The 20,565-nt window shown below is 37.8% G+C and overlaps 1 protein-coding gene and 1 long non-coding RNA gene across 2 annotated transcripts in view; one reads left to right on the plus strand and one right to left on the minus strand.

Moving 5' to 3' along the window:
- The window catches only part of LOC138138613 (uncharacterized), a 151,061-nt gene that overhangs the window by 96,209 nt on the left and 34,287 nt on the right, over positions 1 to 20,565 (plus strand). The window lies entirely within an intron of this gene.
- Positions 8,980 to 9,978, minus strand: LOC138139412 (uncharacterized). Its single transcript, XR_011162289.1, has 3 exons — positions 9,743 to 9,978; positions 9,365 to 9,692; positions 8,980 to 9,311 (listed from the first exon to the last, which is right to left on the minus strand). It is a non-coding gene; the product is annotated as an uncharacterized lncRNA (long non-coding RNA).

The following is a 20,565-nucleotide window of genomic DNA, read 5'->3' on the forward strand; positions in this document are numbered from 1 at the left end:
AACGAGATGAAGACAACAAGAAGACGTGTCGAAGACGCAATGAAAGAAAACAAGGAAGATTGTATACTCTTGGGAGGGGACTTCAACGGGAACATAGGAGAAAGTGAAGGAAAAAATTGGGAAGAGAATAGGGAGGAGGGGAAAAAATCCAAAGACAAGGTGGAAAATGCAGAGGGGAAGACTCTGATGGAGTAGATCGATGAAAATGGATGGGAGGTATTCAACGGGAACAAACAAGGGGACGAAGAAGGGGAATGGACCCAAGTATATAGGTAGCAGGGGGAAAACAGTGATAGATTACGGAATAGTGAACGAAGAAACATGGGAAAGAATAGAAGAATTCAGAATAGGAGGGAGAGAGCAAAGTCGGACCATCTCGAAATAGCTTTGAGGAAGCGAAATGGAGGGAAAGAAAAGAGAAGGAAATGGGTGGGGGATAGGAATAAAACTGTTTTTGAAGTGAAACTTTTTATGGGAGGGTCTTGAAATTCTGATCGGCAACCTTTTTGTGTGACGAAAAGTGGTGGCGGTAAACACTATCGGGTCGAGTGGGAGCAGTGTCTCGCACAACGGTTGCGCCAATATTTCCATCTCACTTAAATGTAAATTAATCTGTTTGACACGATGCAAACATCCCTTAAAATTGTGTATACTTCTGTCTTTGTCACACTCACGGCATTTATCGATAATGTCCTCTCTTTAATTTGGAGGCTTAAAAATGAACAATGAGTTACGCATTTCAATATTGTTTAGTGTTATCGTTGTTTACAATTTATTTTCTTCATTAAAATATACAATTTTGTTGTGAATATGCTATTTAAAAGTGATTGATGAATAATTACAATGTTTTCCTGTAATACAAAAGTTTCACTTCTATCGTGCGTCTTTACGACACATTCTGTTTTTTTTTTTGAATTGCTGTTTTATGTTTAAAGAAAAAGTAATCAGGAATCGGTAAGTCCGTAGGGCAAAATAAAGCATTCTAACACTAATACACATCATCTACTGAAAATGACCACAAAATTGATGTTTTTCGACGACCACCCATCCAAACATTAACCCCGGCCACCTTTGCTTAACTTCTCCGATAACATACTAATTACTGATTTCAGACTTTTTACTATTATTATTACATGATCTGGATGTAGAGTAATCATTACTGTTAATCTGGTGTTAAATCTGATCTCGTTGGGCTCATTTGTCCTCTCGAAACGCCTTTGAAACTAAACACTGTAAAAAATCCAAACGGTAATTAAATTTGCATTAGAACTTGTGGGAAATTGACTGAAGTTGCACGTTAAACGTCGTGCAGTTTATTTTTTGGTCCTGTTTTGCATAACGATTTTTTCAAAAGTCCCCTTTCGCCGCCATCAATCCAGAGCTATCTGTGTGTGAGATTGCCGCGGTGCTATTTACAGCCCAGTCGGGGTTTAAAAAAATGCAAATAAAAGTGGCGCTAGGATGAGCGTAGGGCGTGTGCGTGCGGCGGTTAAGGGGTGACGATGCAAATTCCCGAAGGAAAGTATGTTATCGGCGACATCGTAATCGAAAGCTTACACAGTAATTACATTTCACACCCTCTCGAAACTAAATCCATTTAGCGTGTTTTATGGCACCTAACAAGCTTGTTATCTGGCGAAAGTCAAGCATGCTGCCACTTCGACATTATTGATGATTATTACGTTAATTTCTTATTTTATTTGCGGCGCCGCCCTCGAACGTCTCCTAGATGGACTCTAAACGGTTTACGAGCGCCATATGTTACCCCTAACGCGCTCTTTTTTACATAATTCCCAAACGGGCTCTGCGTGAGGGATGGGGCGCACCAAAACGAAGAACGCATCCCTCCAATGATTTTTTGCGCCTGACAGACGTAATGGGAACTGGCGGCTACTGTATTAGCATCGAGTTAGTGTTGCTTCTTAATATATCTCTCGTCCTCTGGAGGCTTGAGCGGCGGTGATTCGTCTCAATTTACCAAATTGATATCGACTGGAGCCTGTTTGGATGCCGTATTAATGGCCGTTACGTCAAATTAAAAACCTTGCACCGGATATAAATTATTCAACAGACGTTTCCGCCCATTCAAAGTAAAAAAAAAAACGGAAAAATAAAGAAACAAACATTACTACAAAACCAATAAGCGATGACAAACCGGTGAAATTAGTTTTATAATTTGCGGGGTGGCTCTTAGGTGCTCTGCGCCCGAGAGTGAAAAGCAGTACAAAGACAAGCAAAAGCTCTACTAGACAAGCATGAGTGATGAGGAACCATTGAAGTTATTTTTGTTATTTGTGAGGTAGTTCTGATATGCTCTGCCTCAAAGTCGATGACCCTAGCTGAGAGTGCAAGCAATAAAATTGCTTTAAAATAACCTGCATTAACAATTTTTTTGTCTGAGCGAGCGTTGGAAGTTTGATCCGGTTTTTAAATAATTCAGATTTTAAACAGCCCCTTGACAAGCACGCCAGCCACGCGATCCGATCATAACCATTATGCAGTTTGAAAATAGCGGCGGTGAAACAAGGGCGCGAAGAACGCAAGTCTCGGGAGGTCGCCTTGCGGCACCCCCCTTTAATAAAGTTATTGTCGCTGGCAAACAGTCCGCCGCCTCTCCGAATCTCGGAAAATATTCAGCGGCTTCAATTATGACGCCTCGTGTTAACAAGCGAATTCCTGGGCAATTTAAACTTTGACTCAAAATAACTGTCGGCCATTCTCCTAAACTTAATAACGGCGGTTCGGCGGTAACGGCGCGACTTCTCACCATCCTTTTGTTATTTTCCATTATTAAAGCGCGAGGAAAATTCGTATCAATTATATTCGTTTGGGGGAGCCATTGCTATAATTAGAAACGAGAGATGGAGCTTGATTTTGATTTAAAAATGCCCGTTCAGGCCCGTATCTTCGTCTTGCACTTCGCTTTAATTAGAGAAGTGCGTTTTGATTCGATTCGGCGGAGTTCGCTTTTCTTACAAACTTCTTAACAAGAAAACAGTGTTTTACGTTGCATTTTTCTGCTCCTGCTGTTTACCTTCTCTACAGATTTCTTTCCTTACAAATATACTGTCTAGACACTTTTTCATGGTATTCAAACATCACTGACATTTGTCAAACCATGTACATTTCTAAGCCTTTTTATTTCCTCTTCTTCTCATAACGTAAAACCCATGAAGGGTAATCCTCATATGTTTTGAAAATAAAATACATCCATATACTCACTACATCACACAGAAAGAATAGAAGTGGACAAGTTATGCCGAAGTTGGGCTCTAGCCCAAAATCTCAAGTATATTCTTATGGAAGTTCGCTTGGCAAGTCAAGGTCATTTGGCTCTGTTTACCCTTGAGTGACCTCTAATTGCACCACCTCCATAAGAAGACACATGGGGTTGTTTATCTATTAATAAAAGTATAAAAACTATATTTTTTGTTCGACACTGTCAGTATTTGAGAATTTTCTCCTATGTGAACCGATTTTGATAAATGTCACAACTTGTCAAAACGAAACGTCAAGCTAATTTTAAAGGTTTTAAGAGATTTGGAGCCTTTAAGGGGGTCGTCGAACAAAAAAACGTTGTATTCAACTCGTTCGTGTGTAAATTGGACCTCGTTTCACTCGCGTTTTAAAGGCCCACGAGTGCCAAAAAAGGCCCAATTTACACACAAACTCATCAAATAAACTACTATTTTGCTCCCAATAACATATACTATTTTTTCTTCAAACCTTCATAACAAATTATTTAAGAGATGTTAAAGAAACGGGTAGGAATTTCAAATAATTTAGCTAGTTTACTTTACAGCCGCTCATCAGCGGAGATAATAACTTCACGGACGCCCTCAGCGGAGATTATAACTTCACGGACGCTCCTCAGCGGAGAAAATAACTTCACGGACGCTGGTCAGCTCGTTAGATGCCATGACAATGAACTGACACTTTAGCATTATCAATGCAGCAGTGCAATGTCATATTTTACGGACGTTTGAAGAAAATAATTTTTTTTTTAAATTTCTGTTAAAATACTTGGCAGCGGTTCATCAACATGATGTTAGAAATGTTCGAATATTTTTCATCAGGACCTGATAGATGTCTAGAACGTGTGTCATATTTTTCGTATTCGTTGCAAACCTATTTCGCTGTTAATTTTCGTAGATCCAAAGCAAATTCTGTCCAATATGGAGTCCCTTTGTCGAGTTTATTTGCGGCGGAGATGTAATTGCGAGCGGAATTCGTCGAGTTGCGACTTGAAAGTAAATCAGAAAAGTGGATCGGAGCATTTTTTAATGAAAAATCCCTTTCCCTAGAAGAGTGACGAACTAATCAAGCCGACTGCGAATTCCACTGCGCCTGTAATAAAATCGTAGAGTCAGCTTTATTAGTCGTTTTGAGTTCTCGTCCGTAAACCTATGAAATAATAACGCGAAGGAACAGTTTTCGGTTTGGCGTCCATAAAAAGCGCCGTAAAAAGTCCCCGGGGGCGTCCGGGTGCAGCGCACTCGCTCGAAACAATTATGCAGTTTACAGCTCCGGCCGTAAAATTTTAATTAAGCTCACATGCACAAATCCAACGCCAGCGCCACCTAGCGTCGACCGGCTTCCGGGGTTGTAAATGTTTTACTAGCAGACCTGACCGGCTCCATAAATCTGCTCCGGTATGGTCCATTTATCCGGGTTTTATTTGCGTATCGGCCGGGGGCGCCGCCCCAGTTAAATTAAACATAAGAGCGTCCACCTGGTGGCGGCGTCTCCGTCGCCCGGACGACCGCACGTACCGGCGACCGGTTAGCACGTCCGGCGGCGGCTCGCACGCACAAAAACCGGAAAAATAACGACGATGGATGGGCGGTCTACCTGTTGGCGGGTCCGAGTTGTCGGAACGTATTGTTTGACGGAGCGCCCCGGAGTCCCGGAGTCCGGGACGCGGCGATAAATTAGCATGTCGGCATGAATCAAAATTAAGCGGACCTTTTTCGTCGTTTCCGTTGCTCAAAGGTTTTTCGTGTCTGCCCTCCGCAACATAAATACTGCATCAGGCCATTCACACGTGAATACGAGAAGAGGGTGCGAAAAACACACGCCCGACGCCGGCTTGTCAGCTTGACGGGGTGGAATTGCGGACAAAGGGTGCTATTCACGCCAGGGGTATTTTTCTTGGCTCGGGGAAAATTATGTGGCCAATGGGACACTACTCACGAAACTAAAAAATATTTCACTGAAATCCCAACAGGCTCGAACCTTTAATCCTATTTAAATAAAAAATATAGCTTTATTTGATGCTGAAACCCAAAGGTGCTCACCTAGAACATCTCTTGAAACGCACTGAGCTTTTCCACATTCTTGAAAGGAAAGCTTTTGCAGACTGTATGGTCAAAACTACATATCTCCAACTGCAAACTTTGCCGAAATCGAAAATTTGTTTTCTAGGTTAACAACAGCACATCGTTGACGTTTCTTTGACATTCCCGCGATTTTTTTTAATTCTAATTAATTAATTTTTTGCAAAGCCTTGTCTGAAATCTTCTTGTGCGTAATGTGCCAACTTTCGTACATCTGCAGCTCAACTCACATTTTCTTGCGGTGAATTTTTTATTAAACGCGAATTTCAGGAATCATTCTCGTACATCGTCGACTTCTTGCGCTTGTTTACAAACTTAAGCAGCAATAAATTTACCGCCTTTCCCGAGATTAGCTTTTGGCATAATTCAATCTTACATGCATCCCACTTTGTAAACTTCGCACAAAATACCCTCTCGCCTTGACTCTTCGCGGTCTCGAGCGTCCGTCCCCGCAGAATTTGGCGTGCAAATAGCCGTGCTCCGATTCTGCCCAAAATTAATTTAAAAGTGATGAAAGATTCACATTCATGTGTAGCATATCCGGGGGATCGGCTCCGGGCATATTGGAGTATTTGGTAAATATTTGCGAGCTTCGTCACGCGTTTGACACAAAGAAGCGGAATCAGAAGAAACGGTTAGTTATTAAGTTAATGTGGCTGTGTTGGAGATTTGGAAGTGAGGAGATGGCTTCACTTTCTGAGCACTCGCAGAGCTTAGGGTAGACTAGTTAGAGCGTCTCAGGAGATGTCAACCCGTCTAAAGTTTTGGTTTAATAACTTGTTGACGTTTGCCACTAACAAACTATTAATGCGCCTAGTCTCGGAGGTAGCTCGAGGAAGTGTCTTTGATGGTGCAGTGCCGGCGTCGGATTAAACACCCGCTTTGTCTGAATTACATCAACTTTGCACTCGGCGCTTATCTGTGCAATTCTACGTCTACCGTCGAGACATTTGTTTCTATAATCGAGAAAACTGAAATATTCTGAGTACTTTGTGAGTGTTTCTTGGAAACAAGACTTGTTTTAAATAACGAGCAAAAGACAATTTTAATCGTGCCAACAGTTTCGCAATGAGAGATGCAGTTTCTGGAATTTTAATTACAATAGACGAATCTGTAAAATGTACTTTAGAAATTTGATCTGCCTCAAAAATTAAAAGAAATATGATTATACTTATTTAAAACTAGCTTTTACCCGCGGCTTTGCCCGCAAATTTCGGAATGTTTTAAAATTATGTTTCTACTTTCATGTATTGCTATAAACGCAGTAATTTCAATATGAAGTTTTTCTTTTTACCAAGAATAAGACTACTTTTTTCTTCGACTATATAAACAAAAAGATCAATACGATAAGAAACTAACACTATGATCACTTACCAATTCATGAAAATATGCCAACATAACACTTTTATTTTCAGTTGTAAACTTATTTAGATCCTCCTATTGTTTGATTGCCTCGTTTGATTTCAGATACCTCCCTTTTGATTTTTCCGGTATTAAGCTATTTGAAGCTTGTTCTTCTTCATTTAAGACATCTTCCGGTAAAACACAATCATTCAAACATATTTTGCGAAATTGCTACTTTTATAAACAACCAAATGTAACTATGACACCTGAACATATCATGCAAACGCGATTTCCATCTCGAAAAAAATTTTTTTTTTGCTTAGCAGCCTTAAAAATGATAATAGGGGTTGCTTTTTGTGGGTGTCAAGCGGCGAAGGTGACGATATACTCAGAAGATGAAATAGGGGTGAAGCGGCGAAGGTGAGGGTATTTCCAACTCGAAAAAACTGTCTTTTTTACTTAACAGGGTTGAAAATGGTAGTAGGGGTTGGTTTTTGTAAAATTAAAGTAGACAGTAATTTTCTTCTTGTTTTGAAGATCAAGTGTACAAAATTTCATCAAGATCGGAGTAAAACTGTAGATTTGTATACAAAATATACAAACAAACTGACATTCAGTCTTATATATGTAGATTAAGCATACGGTTTCGAAGTGTGATTCACCATAATCAAGACTAAGAAACTCGGTTTTCAGATTTGATTTATCTCTAACTGTAAGGGAGATATCGTATTTTTTATGGAAGAATATTTCCTGTCTTTCACTATTTTTGTAAGCAATATAAATTGAAATTTCCCAACTGGTGTAATACGTGGGGTCATGCAGTTTCTTGCTCCTGGTTAATTATAATTATCTGGAACACAATTTTCGGGTATAATTTAGTTCTACTCTTATGGGAGATGGCGATATTTATATGTTAAAAAATAACCCGACGCATCCACCATTTGTACAAATTAAATAAAATAAATGTTTAATTAATATGAGAGATGCACGGATGCGTATCTCTGCACTTGACTTGTCATAATTGTAGTTTTCTCAAGCAAGTATTGTACATAAAGTTATGCGGATTTTGATAGTGGATTTTCCATAAGTAAATCTATAAAGCACAGCTTTCAGCTTGAGTCTAGTTGAACTAGAGGGTTATTCACGAGAGGGGTACTTCTGAATTTTTATTTTGCCGCAACCAACAATACTAATGGCAGTAACTACTAAATCAAATGCGTTATTTCTTTTAAATTAGAAATCAGAGTCAGTAGGATAGATTTGTCAGAAATGTCAAACTGGCAAATAACCTATATTTAATCAAAATTCAACAAATTAATTAACAAATTAAGTTAATGTTAAAGGTGTTCGAAGTGTCTACTATCGGCTTGTAAACATCCGCAGCGGTACAGAATTATTTCCACACCCTCCATAAATGAGGACAGGACTAAGAGCCATCGTGGATTCAATTATGTATAATCATTTTCAAAATTTGAAATCAAGATATTGTTGCAATGTGTATAATGGGTTGCGGCAAAAAAAAAAGAAATACCCCTCTCGTGAATAACCCTGTATATGAAAGATGTCGTTACTTTTATTGACATAATGCCTTGGCGGCTCTACAATTTTTGAAATTCACATAAATCTAAGTTAAAAGTAGAGCCATATGGTTTTTTTAGTTCCATTTGTCATAATTAAATCAGTAAAATTTAGGTTTTAAATTTTTTCTAGTTTTGATCGTAAAAGAGACATTATTATTTATGTTGAAAAAATATCCTGATCATGAAAAATAATCCTGATCACATAGGTATACAAAACACAGTTTCGAATTTGATGTAGCTCTAACCATTTGGAGTGCCACTATTGTAATTTAAAAATATATCCAGGTCCCTTAACCAATTTTGAAAAATACTTAAATTAGAGATAATTGAGGGAATATACAGGGTTATACAGAAAATACAAAATCTCAAACGTTTTACAAATAAGGAATCAAAATGCAATATAGTCAGAATCACGAAACAATGCGTGTGCGTCATTACACATCCATGACGTCACGATATTACTACGTTTGTCTGCGTTAGTCAACGCGAATGTCAACCGGCGTCTGGCTTAATATGTCAAAATAATTATATATTTACAAAGACAAGACATTTATATTTAAAGAGTGTGTGCTTAAGATCACACGACAGAAGTGAAAATGTCTATGATGTTCAAAATTTGATTTTAATAATAATATATGAAATTGTATTATTATGGATGATGGTATTTGGAGGAATCAGGTTCAACGGGCTTGTGGTAGTTAAAATACGAAATAAACAAGTACTTTGGATTCAAATCTATTTATATATGTAAAATACAGTGGAAATTTCAAGCAAAATTAAACAAAACCATCACAAATGCGATTAAAACTTAACATAAAAATTTGACAGCGCTAATGTAATAAACGTACAACTCGCATCTTACTCTATTCGCACATGGAGCATTACTAACTTCACCTGTGAACTTACAATGTTTGTCGTGTCTTCAAACCAACGCAGAAAGTTTTCTTGGTTCATTTCACTGTGGTAATCTGGATTCTTCGTGTTGGAAGAAAAAGCCAAAGCTGTTCCTTCAACAAAACCATTCTTATTGCCTGCATGCAACACTATAGATCTGTAATACAGGAAAACAAACATAATGCTATCTGAAATAATACTTTAACTTACCTTTTCCCTTCAGAGTTCCATTCTTTAATGCTTTTGTAGCTATCATCCTGCCAAGACCTGTGTACAGATCCATTTTCAAATATCCATGTCTCATCAAGGTATACACACTGTAGAGGATTTTGTGCATTCAAATTTTGCATGTACGATCTTAAAAATTGTACTCTTGAAATAGCAACATGTCCTAATTCCATTAACCTTTTGCAAGAATCAGTTGCTTTAAATGTAAAGCCAATGTTATGTAAAACTCAGTTTAATGAACTTATGGACCCTAGAAAAATGTGTTTCCTTACTAGAACTTCCAGTAATGATGCCTGAGTCACGTGTTTTCCTGAAACACAAATTTGAAGCTCTCAAAACATTCATGTTGTGGAATTATACTTTTTTCAACCATCTCATAAATACTCTCTTGAATTTCACATTTTTCAGATTGACTAATATCACATATGTACTTGTTTTTTCCTTGGCCTTTTTTTTTTGGGGGATGTTAATGGCTCAGCAGCTTTAACCTGGTTATTAACAGACGACACTATGCGCAGATTAATTTTTAAAGCGTCAACCACCCTCTGCAACAGAATCAAGACTCCTTTAATAACAAACATTACATTAAATTTTTCTTTTACTTGTTGAATGCTTTTTAAAGATAGAAGAGGTCCTCCATGGTCTCTCTCGGTGAAGTATTCAATTGATGAAGCAATCATTTCTTTAGACCGCTTGGGCAAAGGTTTCGGCATCTTCAAATGTAACTTGCAGGGATCGTAAAAAACACGCAAAAGTTAGCTCCGAAAAGAACTGTTTTATTACACGTAGGAAAGCAATGGTACGAGGATTTCAAAAGGAACGTAAACACTAAACAACAGCGACGACTTCTTCTAACTTCACAATTTGCGTTAATCGTTATCGATTGATCAATATGACGATGTAAATTGACTAAAAACTGGTTCCTCGACATGCCAATCCTCAGGGATAAAAATTACCAACAACTGAACGATAGAATTCGCAGTTTTAAGTTGGTACTGCAAAACCTTCATCGATGACGCACACGCATTGTTTCGTGATTCTGACTATATGTATACAGTGAGTTTTTTTTAAGACTGGCCATAGGGTTTTACATGCTAATTATTCAACCCCCTGTTAACTTTTGTTCCGATGAAAATATTCAAACCATTTTTGGAACAAAGTTGGAAGATTTTTTAAACTATCGGATAGATTACAATTCAATATCTCAAACTGTCGAAAAAGTTGTGAAAAAAATATTTTTAGCGCGCCGAAAGCGTCCAAAATTGGAGATCGTCAGGTGCTGGTTGAGCCGACAATGGCGCTTCTCTGGCGGCCGCTCGACGTACTATTATTTCGGCGCCCTAAAAAATATTTTTTTCACAACTTTTTCGACGGTTTGGGATATTAAGTTGTAATCTATCCGATAGTTTAAAAAATCTTCCAACTTTGTTCCAAAAATGGTTTGAATATTTTTATCGGAACAAAAGTTAACAGGGGGTTGAAAAATTAGCATGTAATACCCTATGGCCAGTCTTAAAAAAAACTCACTGTATAGTTTTATTTAAAAGTCAAAATGACATTTTGTTTTTTGGAAGAAATCAACGTAGACAAAACCTAAGCATGTGGAGCTTGAACAGCACTTTTAGGCACTCACCAAAGATCAGAATCATGTCTGTTTTTTCATTGTTTGAATATATGATTAGGTGGCGTAAAAACTGACATACGAAATTTTTTATTATATCACGCTGTAAAATGACTGACAATGATGCCATCATGGATTATAAACAGTGTCCAGACGAAATAGTACCGGATAAGTCGACCAGTACAACTTTGCGTAATCCCTCGCTCACACATAAACACGATTCAGCTGGTTCCCTGTTATTGAAAACGAACCAGCTGAATCGTGTTTATATGTGAGTGGCGTATTACGCAAAGTTGTACTGGTCGACTTGTCCGGTACTATTTCGTCCGGACACTGATTATAAATTATTTAAAATTAAATCTAGGCCCTGTTTTAAACTGTATTTGGTATTGCATAATATTAAATTTTCGCGAGAACTCTACGGTGAATAACCCTGTATGAAGAGATCTTATATCACCTTTAATAGTTTCAATATCTTCAAAGAATTCATCTTCTTGATGATGTGATTTAATTTACTGACTTGTAAAACCAACAATGGAAGCAGAACCAAGAGGAGGTCTAGAAGTGCCCATGATAACAATGAAACATGTTTAGAGAAGATAACGCACTGCTAACTAATCATACTGTATACTTTTTCATTAAACCATTTGATCCTATAATCAAAAAACCTGAAGTATTCTTAGCACTTTGCAGATCGTACAGGGTATTCCAAGCTATCGCCAAAAAATTTTACACGCGAAATTGTAATCAAACGGTTTTTTATGGGTCTGTATGATTTTACAAATGTTTAAATTTTTGTCTTATAACATGATTAAATCTTGACATTGCAAATTGTAATTGTATCTAAATTAAATAAAGCGTTTAGAAAGCCTGGTAAAAGAAGGAAAACAGTTCTTTTTTTAATGCCCATTTAAAGTAGTGTGAATACACATACATTTACTTTTGCAACTCTTTATCTTTTGGAGACATACAAAAATTTATATTTTCTAAATTTTGTCCCACTAGGTGCGATTTTCAGATTTGATGTGGTTCAAAAGCTAAAAGAGATATAGGCATAGCTCTAAATTTAAAGAAACAAACCATTCTTGCAAAATTTTAAAATAGATTTCTTTAATTATTAATGGTAAAAATGAATTCACACATATGGCAGTCTCTGCATTGGATTCGTTATAATTAAATCAATAATAGTAGTTTATTTGAGGAGTTTGTGTGTAAATTGGGCCTTTTTTGGCACGCGTGGGCCATTTTAAAACGCGAGTGAAACGATTTATGTGGCAACTGTGTGGGTGGGGTAGAGTTGTCAATGTCAATTCTATCCTACCCACACAGTTGCCACATACATTTTCGTACATAGTTGCCATTATACACAATCATTTTGATTCACCCAATATTTTAGAACGAACCTAACATAACTATAATTAATGAGAGATAACATTAATTTTGCTGAAATATACATCGACACCTTCATGCTTTTTAAAATTTATATGAAAGGTCCCTCTTGAGCATGCGTTAAATATAAAACCTTGCAGTTTTCGTAGTTTGATTCATCATAATCAACACTCTAAAACACAGTTTTCAAATTGGATCAATCTCAGACCATAAGAGAGATATCCTTTATTTTTATTGACAAACTACATAGGAGCAATCCATATAAATACAATTTTCTCAGGATGCCTTAAGGATAAACCTATGTGATTTTCTGGGTAAGATTCGCCGTGATCAAGACTAAAAGACACATATTTCAGACTTGTTCTAGCTTGAACCATAAGAGAAATATCGTTATTATAATTGAAACAAATCTTCTGGAGACTTTACCGTTTCTGCTAACAATATAAATAAAATTTTCTCAATCGGTATTTGAGGCAGTCATGTAGTATTTGATCCTACTTAATCATAAATGAATTTATAACATACTGTTTTCAGATATAATGTAGCTCAAACCATATGAAGGTGCCAATATTTATATTTTAAAAATATCCCGGCGCATCCACCATTTTTTATACAAAATATAAAATAGTTCTTTGATTAATATAAATAAACGGATGGATCTTTCTGCATTCAAATTGCAAAAATGAAACCTATGAAACACAGGTTCCTGATTGTGAACGATATCATTATTTTATTGACAAACTACATTGACGCTTGTCATTTTTGCAATCCATATAAATTACATTTTTTCGCCGTGGTTAAATATAAAGCCATGCATTTTTAGATTCTTGTATTGGAAAAATCTCCAGGTGCCAACACCATTTTTGAAATCAAAATATTTAGATTTTTTCCCTCTGGGTCAGAAATCATCCAGCTTTTTGCTCTCGATTAGTCAATAATCACATTTACAAAACAAAGTTTTCAAATTTGATCTAGGTCTGACTATGTAGGACACGTCGATATTTAAATTTAAACATCCATTCCGGCGCCTCCACCATTTTTTCAAAATAAAAATGTTTACCCAGTCCAAATTCAAATGTGTCCTGTGTAAAAATTTGACAAGCTTATACCAATTCCTTCAAGTCTAATTTCGTGTTGAACGCGCTTTGTTTATAAAGGACTTCTATTCTCGGCGTGAGATGGCGCCCCGTTAGATTTCCACCGCTAAGCAGATTTGTAGAGACGATTTCCGGGTTGTATCAGGGACGTGTTTGTGCTCGACATCAAGCAGGCCCGGCACGTCTTCATTTATCTGCGGTCGGCTGACATTGGGGTGGTGCATTTGCTATTCGTTCCGGTTGCCGACGGCTTTACGTGTGTGTGTAATCCAACGGCGGGGGTGCCGAAGAGATGCCACCCCCGGCGACTTGACGCATTAATAGATTGGCGGTGGCGGGTGTCAACGAGTTATCAAAGAGAAGAGCTTTCAGATTTTTCACCAGAAAATTATGAAAGCTGACATTTTGCCATCTACAATTGTGTGAAAACAAAATCAGGAAATCGAGGAATCTATAATTTTGATTGTTCTTGCTTGAAAGCTTTCTTGGAACTGTTGCGAAATTCACGAGTTGAAGTCCTAACGCAAGAACTTCCGTATAAATTAAAGTAGATTTAGTTCTCCGTCGACCCTTAACTACTTCGCGTTATTAGAAACATTTGGCCATCCTCCAATCGCATCAATCCTCTCGTCCAGGTTCCCAGAACAGGTCTTTCTGTTAATCAACACGAAACTACCGCTCTTTGGAAAGTTTCGACATCGCCTTCGGCTCCTTCGCTTCCTTTTATTTCCAAGCCGAAAACTGCCAAATCTCGAAACAATTCGACGAATGCTACTGCGGCCAAGACACATTACTTGATCGAAACTTCGCAATAACGAGCGCCTCTTTGTTCTCGGTGCACCGTGCACTCTTATTTGCCCTTTTGGTACAGCTTCGATAACAGTTGGCTGTAGTCCAATACATCCGAACTTATTCGACGTGACAACTCAATGAAGGGTGCAAACCTCCACCAAAAAAACAACTGCAGTTCATTCATCCTGGATCATTTGCTCCCAACTGTCCGGAGACAATATTTACGTTCCGGTCGATCTGGCCTAATTTCGGGATGCATCGCAGGAAGGGTGGTTTATGAGGGGCGGTGAATGCTTTAAATTTGTCGCCAAAGAATGGAAACGATCCGAAAAACAGTCTTGTATATGCTTTGCAAAAATGGTGGATGCGCTGGGATATTTTTCCTATGTAAATAACCATTTCTCTTTTACCATGTTGGCTAAATTAAATCTGCTAATATTGTCTTACGGACTTAATTGTGATGAATCAAATGCAAAAAACTGAATATCTTCATCTTTAATTTTAATCAAGAAAACTTCTCTTGTATATTTTTTATTTAACAAAAATGGTGGATGCGCCGGAAAATTGTTCAACTTGCTCCGTTAATTTCAAATCATATTTGCAAATTGCATTTTACAGGTTTAGTTACTGGAAATAAACACACCACAAATTAAATCGGCCTGGATGCCGCATCCCAGTTTCAAATTGGAGCAGTCACGTCCCTTTAAATGTTTTCCAGTCCCCTTTACGCGATGGCACATGTTGGGGGTAATTTAAGTTTCTTATACGTCTATCTGTAAAGACGTTCTGTATTTCTCGCATGAGATGTAACAGATGCATCCAGCGGAAAGTTCCATTAGACGGTATAAAGGAAAATTTTAAAGCTGTCAGCGTCGAGGTTTTGTCATTTCTTGTAGTATTTGTGGTTTTGTTTTGGGATAAATGTGTTGTGTCGTCGATGCTATAAATCGGAACTTAAAAACTTATTGTCCGAGAGAATCATAATAAAAACGATAACGACCGAAACGGACACGAATTGTCGCGTAATACGTTTTCTCTGTACAAAGGCCACTATGTCTTTGAGTAGCTGCCATAATGAAAATTACTTTGTTTGTTTACGTCTATTTAAAAATGTGAAAAATTCATTATCTTGATACTTAAACATAATACTTTGTACGAGTAGAACAATGTAATGCTCTTACGTAGACTTTAATTTTATAAAGTCACCGAAGCTATTATTTTAATTAAAACAGAAACTAAACGAGGTTTCTTGTTTGTGTACCGAAGTATAATATAACACTCGTCTCTAGTAATTACAGCTAAATTAAAAATAGTCGTACTGTCAAAAATTCATCAAATTAATTAGAATCAATCACACATTTTGGTAAGACCCAATCTTGCATTGCTTATCGTAAATCATTCGTTGGGGTTTACTCTTCGATAAATTTCAACATAACTGGTTGCTACATAATGCAACAAAATGATACAGTACTGCACATGCATTGTCAATAGTGCACAAACATCAAATACCGCAAGCAAATACGGTACAAGAGCAACTCCACTGCAATGTGTGTATCTTGAGAGAAAAAACTAAAATATGTTGAACTTTCTGTACAAACTGCAACAATATGTCAATAAATTCAAACTTTCAACACTCCAACTAGAAGTTGACTTTTCTTGCAAGTAGCAAAACCGTCCAGAGCAATTGATTTCTCTTCTTGTTGACATTTTTCTTTAAAAAAACACACACGGATTTATTCGGAAACGGTTTAACAAAATTGCAACAAAAACCGACAGGAAGATTAACAACTTCATTAAAAGTCGTTGCGCTTATCATTATTATTATTATTAAAGATGTTAGTAGAGTCGGCAAATTTTCAACGCCTACTAGGATCCCACAATCATTTATTAACACAGTTGAATTAACTAAAATTAAATTCTCATGGAGTGTTCCATCGACAGGCGGTTAACCTTTTTATCATTTCCACAGATTGACAACCTGAAAGGCGCTGAAGTCCTTTGATTAAGATTCAACGATTATGGGGCAGCTCGTCTCACTGTCGGTGGCGGGGCGAGAAACAGGGAGGGAAGATGGCTTAATGCCGTGTATGATTGTGTAGCGGGGCTCGTCGAAATCTCCTTTTGATGCGGCGCATAATAAAACTAACGAATCTGGAATCTCCGATTTAAAAAGTGAACATCCGGCAATTTTTCCGCAATTATTCAGATTCGCCAGGGAGCGGGGCGGCGCGAACGAGGGCGGGTCGATGAGCGTCTCGCATTAATTCAATAGGTAAGTTCGACGAAACTCCGGTTTGACATAGAGCAGAAATTTAAGGGTTGCCAAGCTAATTAATTTTCCTTTTTATTATTCATCGAGGTACTTAAGTGAGTACGCGACCGTGAGATGCGATGTCATTACGCTATGCATCACGGCACTTCATTACCCGTCTAAGAAACGAATTACATGAAAATTACCTCGGAAGCCCTGCTTTAGAACTGGTATTCCCGACACGACCCGATTTCTTTCCAGGACCGGTGTGTATTAATATTGTAGCGTGCTCGGTCGTCCTCCGGGACGACCCGGATTAAAATAGTGAAATGCTGATTTATTGGATGTTTGGCGGTGAAACACAACATTTGCAAATTCAGAAAAATTGTCGCGCGAAACAAACAACGACCATGCAATGGCAAACATTCTTCAACCATCAGTAATTAACTACGTTCAGTACTAAATTCACTCAATAGCAGTGAAAATCCGCTTGTATCGTATTAAGTGTCGTGCGATTGGTCGGAGCGAATCGCCGAGCCAGTCGCACCACAAGGGGCGTGACCTACGAGTGTACCTCGGCTCAAGGTCATATCTACTAGAATAGTCTCATGTGGCGGGCTCGGGGCTAAATACTCACTACTTTCTCTCATTTGAGTTATTTGTAAAACATAAAACAATAGCAACAGTAATGAATTTTTTCCTCAGAGCATTTAAGAAACATAATCTAAGTTTCACAACCATCAAGGACCAAATGTCTTCAACTGAAAACCACCTCGGTTCAACATCCTTAATGCCATTCACTTCTTCCTAGCAGGACCAGAGTGGCGCCAACGACTCTATAATCACAACAATTTTGTTAAATATTTAGCTCGAGACTTACAAGTTCGCAACTAGGAAAAAGTTTTGATTGTATTACCTTGGTTTTCACCACTCATCTTAACAGATTTAACATAATAAGGCCGGGTTGCTTGTTTGCCATTCCGCGGCTCAAATTTGTCTTTCCTACTTTGGCCGACGTCATTATGGTCGCGGTAAACTTTTTCTAAGAGCGGAGCCAAGTTTACATAATTGCGTATCAAACTTGACGGCAAAGGCCGAATTGGAAGTTGGTATTAGTCGAGAAGTATTTTATTCTTTGCAAGATTTTATGACGAAGTTGTATAGGGTGCTACTTGCGATTACTTACAATTTATGACCAACAAAATCAATAACCTCTCCATGACACACTCTATAAAGAAAATTGCCAATAGAGTTCCCCCAGAATTGCAAGTAAAATATCTCCAACAAGGTTTTTTCGTAAAATTCAGTAACTGTGTTGTTTGTCTAATACGAGATTTTTTATTATTAGAAAAGTTTTGCTCAAGTTCTTATTTGATGGATTTGATTTACCACAAATAGACCTAATATCCAAAGTTTTCCTTCAAGAAAATATATTTGTCTATAATGAATTATTGATGAGTTCACTACTTATTCTCTTTGTACAATACAGAACACTTTAATTTATTGATTTATATCACAATATTGTTAATTTATTAATGATTAAGCATTTTAGATTTATTTACACACCCTGACCTAACACGGTCTAGCCAAAAGACGTTGGTTAGTCAACACCACGCCACATGAGCAGCAAAGTTTTTTCTTAATTATTTTTGTGGCTGATTTCAGACACATCACGCTTAGTAATACTTTCCTCTCTAGCATTTAAAATTGACGGTAAAAATTATTGTAAGAACGATGTACTGTTTTCTTAATTTGGTTGTAGGTCGTAAAATTTACTTTAAGTGAAAGATCTTGCAGATTACCATTTGTACAACAAATCGCCGCTTCCCAAACTTTTCAAACCCAACCATTGTGCCCGTTAATCGCTCATAATATGCAATAAAATTTTATGATCTACAACGAAATTGAGAAAACAGTACAAAAGTAATTTTTAGTTTTTTCAAAGAATCAAAGTCCAAGCTCTTTGGCTGAGGAAGAGTTGGTAAGGTAGCGTGTTGGCAAAATGTCTTTAATGTTGACTAGACATTGACAAACTCGATAAAGAACTAAAGTGCCGCTATTTGTTTGAAGCAGTCGTTAAAGTAATATTTTGCCGAAACAAAGACAGTAGCGTGCCGCATTATCATCAATTTAACCAAAGTACGCAGTGTTGGCACAAGTTTGTCAATATGGATAGAGCTCGAACACGTACATTCATCATTCAGAATTAACAATAGGTTCTAATACAATTTCTGGAAACCATAATTTGAAATGTTATTCAAATAATATCAGAAAATGTCTAAGGACCGAGTTGAGTTGAGATTTAGAGCGTCATCGTGAAAGCAAGAACTCGACCTCTGGAAGCTATTGTTTGAGAGAAAAACGATTGTAAAATGTAATTAGCAGGGGAGGATTTCGGCGACCGGACCATTTCCAGATGACAGTCACGCGTCGTGTATTAAATTCGAATTTATCCGATCTCTTTGGAACAAAGTTAAAATTTCATGAATAGTTAACTCGTAAGCAGCTTTAATAGCTTCCGTCTGGAATATTGGATGCAATTTACGTTTATGCGGAAAGTTGTGATCATTTCCCTAAGATAGTGGTGGCACAATATTAATTAATAAAGCTGCATTCGTTCGAACGGGGCCAATGATTCATTTCCAAAGCTCTTTTGTCAGTTTATTAAGATTTCTGGCGGAACGTTCCGACTCGCTGGTTCGATAAAACGGCGAAGCCCAAGATTTATTTGTCTTGTCTTTGTGGAGTGGCCACAAAAAGCAATTACATAATGTTTGACGGACAACCAACAAATTCGTTCGCTCCCTCCGATTCTTCACCATACAAAAACCCACATCCCGTTCGGCCGGAATTCCGTTATTTATTGGAAAGGAGTTTGTCAGATAGCCGCACAACTTTTGAACTTTGCACTTATCCGTTATAGAGGTGAACCCGAGCTTTTTCTTGCTCGTCGGCGCTTTTTATGCCGCCGACTATCTGCCCGGCGATCGTGGCGGCGCTAACTAGGGCGGCCCTTGTCAGGTAGAAAATCTGGAAGATCAAAGCCCGTTCATATTTTGATCAGCGGAGGAAGCGGCTTTCAAAGCTCCGGCTGAAGGACACGCCGCGCCGCCCGGGAAAAGCTCCAGAGCCGTCGAATTTTATTATTTCCCGTTGACAGACAGTGAAATGCTGTTTCAGCTTTTCGCTGCGACTTCCCAGTACGTCGCACTTTGGACGATGACGGCGACATTACTCGCGGAAGGAGCGATTTGTCGGAGGGAGTCCCCGAAAGCGCTTAAACGTCAATGTGGTGATGGATGCAAATGGGGCGCTGGGGCGACGCTTCCTTCCTCCAAACATTCGAAAATGATCACTGAACAATCATATTTTAATACTGACAATGACAACACTAATATATCACCAATAATAACAATTATCAGTGGGGTTAAGCAACGTCGAGTCTGGTCAATACTTGGATGGGTGACCACCAGGAAATCACATTCCTTGTCACTTTTTTTTCACTATTCCAACAACAAAAATAAAAATATTCGGTACGCTGTACTTGATACGCCTGCCTGTTAAATCTTCATTCATTTTTCATTAGTTATTTAATTTTTCTCTTCATTGGTAGATGTGTTTGTGAAAGTCTAAATTGGTCAACTCGAGTCTGCTACATTATTAACTGTTGGCTAAGTACTTAACTTGTAAGATGTTAACGTGTCTACGTCAACATCAAAGCGCCTCTCTGAAGTATAACAAACAAACTCATTAGATAAGTTAGAAGTAGACATTTGCTAATAACAGTCTTAAATACTTTTGATGCAACAGACTAACTTGACTTCTAGTAAAAGCTTTTTTATAAGTGTATATAACGGGACAAAAAGTTAGAACTTTAATAGTTATTTGTGTATCAAAGCCAAAAAATGCATCTTTTTCGCCTGAGTTTGGGTTTTCTAGCCGAGGCGCAGCCGAGGCTTAAAACCGGCGAGGAGAAAAGGAAATGTTTGGCAGAGGTGTACATTAATTTTTTTACGCGACCACACTACAAAGC

Source organism: Tenebrio molitor, chromosome 9 (assembly GCF_963966145.1).
Source record: "Tenebrio molitor chromosome 9, icTenMoli1.1, whole genome shotgun sequence".
NCBI classification, from domain to species: domain Eukaryota; kingdom Metazoa; phylum Arthropoda; class Insecta; order Coleoptera; family Tenebrionidae; genus Tenebrio; species Tenebrio molitor.